Source organism: Gekko japonicus, unplaced genomic scaffold (assembly GCF_001447785.1).
Source record: "Gekko japonicus isolate JY-2015 unplaced genomic scaffold, Gekko_japonicus_V1.1 scaffold1137, whole genome shotgun sequence".
Taxonomy (NCBI): domain Eukaryota; kingdom Metazoa; phylum Chordata; class Lepidosauria; order Squamata; family Gekkonidae; genus Gekko; species Gekko japonicus.
Genome location: NW_015175393.1, coordinates 550432 through 555800, shown reverse-complemented (window position 1 = coordinate 555800; position 5369 = coordinate 550432).

Genomic DNA, 5369 nt, shown 5'->3' with positions numbered 1-5369 from the left:
GCCTCCCTCTGGGCTGCCCGGGGCCGGGGGCCACGTGAGAAGCCCACCGATCTCCCCCCCGCTCCCTGGAGATCTGTGTCTCCGCCTGCCCCAGGGGGTCTGCTGCTGCTGACAGTGCAGGACGCCCAGCTCATCTCTCACTCACTCCCTCCGGCTCTCTCGCTCCAGGCTCTGCGGGGCCGCCCCTCCGTGCCGCCTGGTCTCGCCCCCGAGCCAGACCTGCACCACAGCTCACCCGCCCTCCCCCTCCCCCCTGGGGGGGAGGCGGCGGCAGTAAAAGGGTCTCCAGGCCCCACCAGGAGGTTGGCATCTGCGCCTGCCTAGGGCGCAGAAGCACCTCGAGCCGGCCCTGTATACACTAAAGCATATTGTTCAAGAAAGGTACAGAAAAGGACCTCTTTTCTTCTAAAAGACATCAGTGTCTGCTTTTAGACTCAATGGCTATGGTACGTATGCTACAGCCTCAAGCTTAAACATGCTTATCATTTACCATATAGCTTTCACTTGCTACAAAACGTATTTTGCTACTTTTCCTAAAAGCAGTTGGGAAAGGCATCTATTCCCCCCCCTACAGTCATTCATTCACCTATGTGCACACTGCTCTTTCTGCCTTGATGTTGCAATGCCCCAGTGCATAGTTTCAAGGACTGGAAAAATCAGGATTCAATAAACATCACCTCTCAAGCTGGCCATAAGGCTACAGTAGAGAAGATGCAGTCAGGGAGTACAGAGTGTAGGCAGCCAGTTTATCCTAGCCAACACATTCCACGTGTCCCATAAAATAGAGGAGGAACACGGTTCATTACAAACTACCTTGGACATCATGTACAGGTTAAACACAGGACCTGTAGCAAAGACACTGAAACCTGTAAAGGTCAGTATTAAGGAATTTTACATAGCTCTTACTATGGCAAGTGCTAGGATTTGCATGAAGGAGGAGGAGGAGGAGGAGGAGGAGGAGATTAGATTTATACCCCACCCTTCACTCGGAGTCTCAGAGCAGCTTACAAACTCCTTTCCCTTCCCCTCCCCACTATCACCCTCCTAGGGCCACAGTGCGTGTGTGGTGGGGGGGGGGGGTGAATGCCTTACCAGGCACCTGAGCAGCCGAGATTTCTTTTTTCCATGGCGGGTTCTTGCTATGTCCAGGTGGCGGTGTCTTCGGCGGAGGTCTTTTTCTCTCTTCCATCGGCTCATTGGGGTGGTCTTACGGCGCACGGCTGCGCGATGCTGTAGCCATTGGTCTCTGTCCCGCAGGCTCCGACCATGCTGCGTCACCACGCCACCGCGACACCCGGACCAATCACCACTTGAATCTCGCCGGCCCGTCACCATGTTTTCCCTGCCGGGTCGCCGCTTCGCCGCCGCTGCACCTCACCACTTCGGCGGAGGTCTTTTTCTCTCTTCCATTGGCTCATTGGGGTGGTCTTACGGCGCATGGCTGCGCGATGCTGTAGCCGTTGGTCGCTGTCCCGCAGGCTCCGACCATGCTGTGCCACCACGCCACCGCGACGCCCGGACCAATCACCACTCGAATCTCGCCGGCCCGCCACCATGTTTTCCCTGCCGGGTCGCCGCCTCGCCGCCGCTGCACCTCACCACTGCCGCTGCACTCCAGTTTTTCATTGGAGGTAGGGTGCCCCCCACTACCTAGGAGTGGATACCCATTTATCTACTTGCCTTTTTAAAGGGCTTTCGAACCGCTGGGTGGGCGGGAGCTAGGACAAGGGCCGGGAGCTCACTCTGGCTGCGGTGGGACTCGAACAGCCATTAGGCTGTTCGGTGATAGATTACTTTATGCAGGCTTTTACCGCCTGCGCCACCGCTCCCAGTTCTCCCAGATTAGAGTCAAACCCAGTTCTCACAGATTAGAGTCCATGTTCCTAACCATTACACCAAACTGGGGGTCCCCAGCCTTTTTGAGCCTGCAGGCACCTTTGGAATCCTAACGCAAGGTTGTGGGCACAATCACAATATGGCTGCCACAGAACGCAGAGCCAATCATAAAATGGCGGCCATAGAGGATCACACAAGGTCAGGGAGCAAGCTGACACAGGACTCTGATAATAGTAAAATCTGATATTTCAGGCAGAAGCTCCATTTAACAGGATGCCTTTTAATCTGCACAGCCAATCACAAGCCCAGCTGGGCAAAGACCCCACCTAGCCCCTCCTACTTTCTACAAGCACTTGGCAGGGGCCAGGAAAGTTGCCAGCAGGTGCCATGGTGCCCATGGGCGCCACGTTGGGAACGCCTGCTCTATGACATGCCCTTCTGACAATAATATGAAAGCTAATGCAGAATAAGTGACATATGGCTTTAAAGAACGAAAACCACCTCTGGCCTACATTCATTCTGCAGTCCTGGACAAATCATTCTTTCTCAAATTCACTTCCCCATCTGTAAGACTGAACCAATAACAGAAAATTACATAAATTCCAGGCATGGGCAATCTGCATACTCTTTCTGTTGGTATTTATGGAGGAGTCTATTGGTATTTGGAGCTGCGGTGGCTCAAGTGGTTAAGACACTGAACTGCAGGCTGGAAGGTCGGTAGTTCAGCAGTTCGAGACCCGAGTGCCGCATGATGGAGTGAGCTCCCGTCTTTGGTTCCAGCTCCTGCCAATCTAGCAGTTTGAAGGCAAGAAACTGCAAGTAGATAAATAGGTACCGCTTCAATGGGAAGGTAACAGCGTTCTGTGCACCTTGGCGTTTAGTCATGCCGGCCACATGACTACGGAAACGTCTTCAGACAGCGCTGGCTCTTCGGCTTGGAAACGGAGATGAGCACTGCAACTCTAGAGTCGGATTCGACTGGCTTTCGAGCAAGGGAAACCTTTACCTTTACTACTGATATTTGTGGGGGAGTCGATATCAACAGCACAGGGAAAAGATTTCTGTGTGTGCAAGTAACCTAGCAATAGTATTCTGTTGTAGTATGTATGAGGCTATTGTCTGAAAGTCAGACAATCTTGAGCTAAGTAATCATCATGGCTCTTCTCATAGAATCTTGGGAATCGCGTTGGCTTACAAATTTTAGATATCCCTATTCTTATTTCAGGAGAAGGTTATGACAATCGAATAAGCTTAAATCTGCAGTGTGATGTGTCCTCAAAGAACACTGAAGAAGTCTTGCCAGACATCATGATCACAACATTTGAACAACGTGATCAGCTCAGATCCTTTTAAATTATATATATACATACACACATATGTATATGTGTGTATGTATATATATACACACACACACACACACACATATATACACACACACATATATATATGTATATGTATATATATATGTATATGTATATGTGTGTGTGTGTGTATATTATATATATATATATATGTAAAGCAAATTAAAATATCAATATCTAGATGCTTAGCAAAATTAAGGTCCTCTGGAATCTGGAAATATCATTACAAAAATCTTGCTGACCCTGAGGAAATATGTCTATTTAGTAGAGGCCCAAGTACTTTTACAACAGATGCCGCCAAACACACACACACCCGTTTGTCTGTACTGCAGGTTGCATTTAGAACTTGTGAGTTCAGGTGAAACAATCATTTCACTCACAATCACCGTGAGCGCAGAAAACAATCTTTTCAAACCAAATCAAATACATTCTATGTGGCTAATCCTAATTATGAGGTGAACAAAAGTTGTCAGATCCCCAAAACCATCAGATGTTCTGCTAAAGACACATGTTGGAAAACAGGTGAAATCAATCTATAACAATTCCTGATTGGGGCTCCATTCGTCTAATTGCTGCTGTGGACTAAGTACCTAATTAAAGGCACAGTCATTTGTGCTGTAACTTCCTTGCTCACATCTGGGCTGATAATACACTACAAAAATTTGACCCAACAAGCCTGGTGCTAGAGTGCATCATGTATTTGGGTACCCCTGTTGACCAGCAGTTTCAAACAGCAAGTTGCCTGCATAGCTGTTCATGAGGATCCCAGCTGTTTTTTAGCGTTAGAACTCTGCCTCCCAAGTAAGTCCTATTTAGAGGTGGTACGGCTGAAACCAGAAGATCGTTGCTTGTGAAGATTGGTTCAGAAAATTATTGCTTGAAATGACAGATTGGGCTGTTTACTTGCAGGTAATTCCTGTATTACTCATATGGACTGCATGCAAAGACCAGTGCATGTATCAACCTAGGCCAAGAACACAGTTACCCCTTCTCGGTTGGGAGAACTTCAAGACAAAGAGGTGATGTGCAGACATTGCCTACACCATTGCTATTTATGCCATTCAAGAAACAGAATTCCCAGGGTTCCAATTCTCCAGCATTTCAACATTAGATAAGGTCTAATTAAGAGAAATGTTCCAACTTTCTATACCAAACTCTGTACTTTCAATACCAAATTATCTTCTGAGGGTCTCTCATAGAACGTATGAAATCTAGGGTAAACATTTACCTCCAAGAGGGCAATGGCATCACTGTTGTATCGCATACACTGAGAGTATGTCCTAAAATATATAGAGCAAAGTTTGAGTCCAATTGCACCTTTAAGACCCACGAAGTGTGCATGCACACAAAAGGTTATACCCAGAATTAAACTTTGTTGGTCTTAAAGGTGCCACTGGACTCACCCTTTGTTCTGTTGCTTCAGACCAACACAGCTACCCATCTGAATCTATCCTAAAATATATGCAGCACTCCTGTGTTATCATACATTGCAGAGAAAAATCTGTAGTGGTGAGCAAGATACACTTGAGGGAAGCTTGTCTACTAGAACTGTTCTCAGGAGAACTTCATAAGCCGCTAGGAAAACCCCAGGGTTCTATGGAACACAGTGTGTAATCCACTGCACAGGCACTAAACAATGTGAACTGTAAACTATGAAGTGTGCATGCATACGAAAGCTTATAGTAAAGGCAAAGGTTTCCCTTGCTAGAAAACCAGTCGAATCCGACTCTAGGGTTGTGGTGCTCATCTCCATTTTCAAGCCGAAGAGCCAGCGTTGTCCGAAGACGTTTCCGTAGTCATGTGGCCGGCATGACTAAACGCCAAGGTGCACGGAACACTGTCACCTTCCCACCAAGGCTCCCTCTAAGCTGTGGAGTCCTGGGAGCAAAAATTCTACTTGGTGAGCTCCTGGCATTAAAGTTGTGAGCAAGTGATTTGGCTGCTGCATGAATTAGTTTGCTCTGGAGCCATCCTTCCTGAGCTAAGACAAAAATCTGTGAGCCGGAGGCTAAAAAAACTGAGCTAGCTCACACTAACTCAGCTTAGAGGGAACACTGCTTCCCACCAAAGCGGTGCCTATTTATCTACTTGCAATTTCTTGCTTTCGAACTGCTAGGATGGCAGGAGCTGGAACCAGAGATGGGAGCTCACTCTGTCATGCGGCACTCGGGT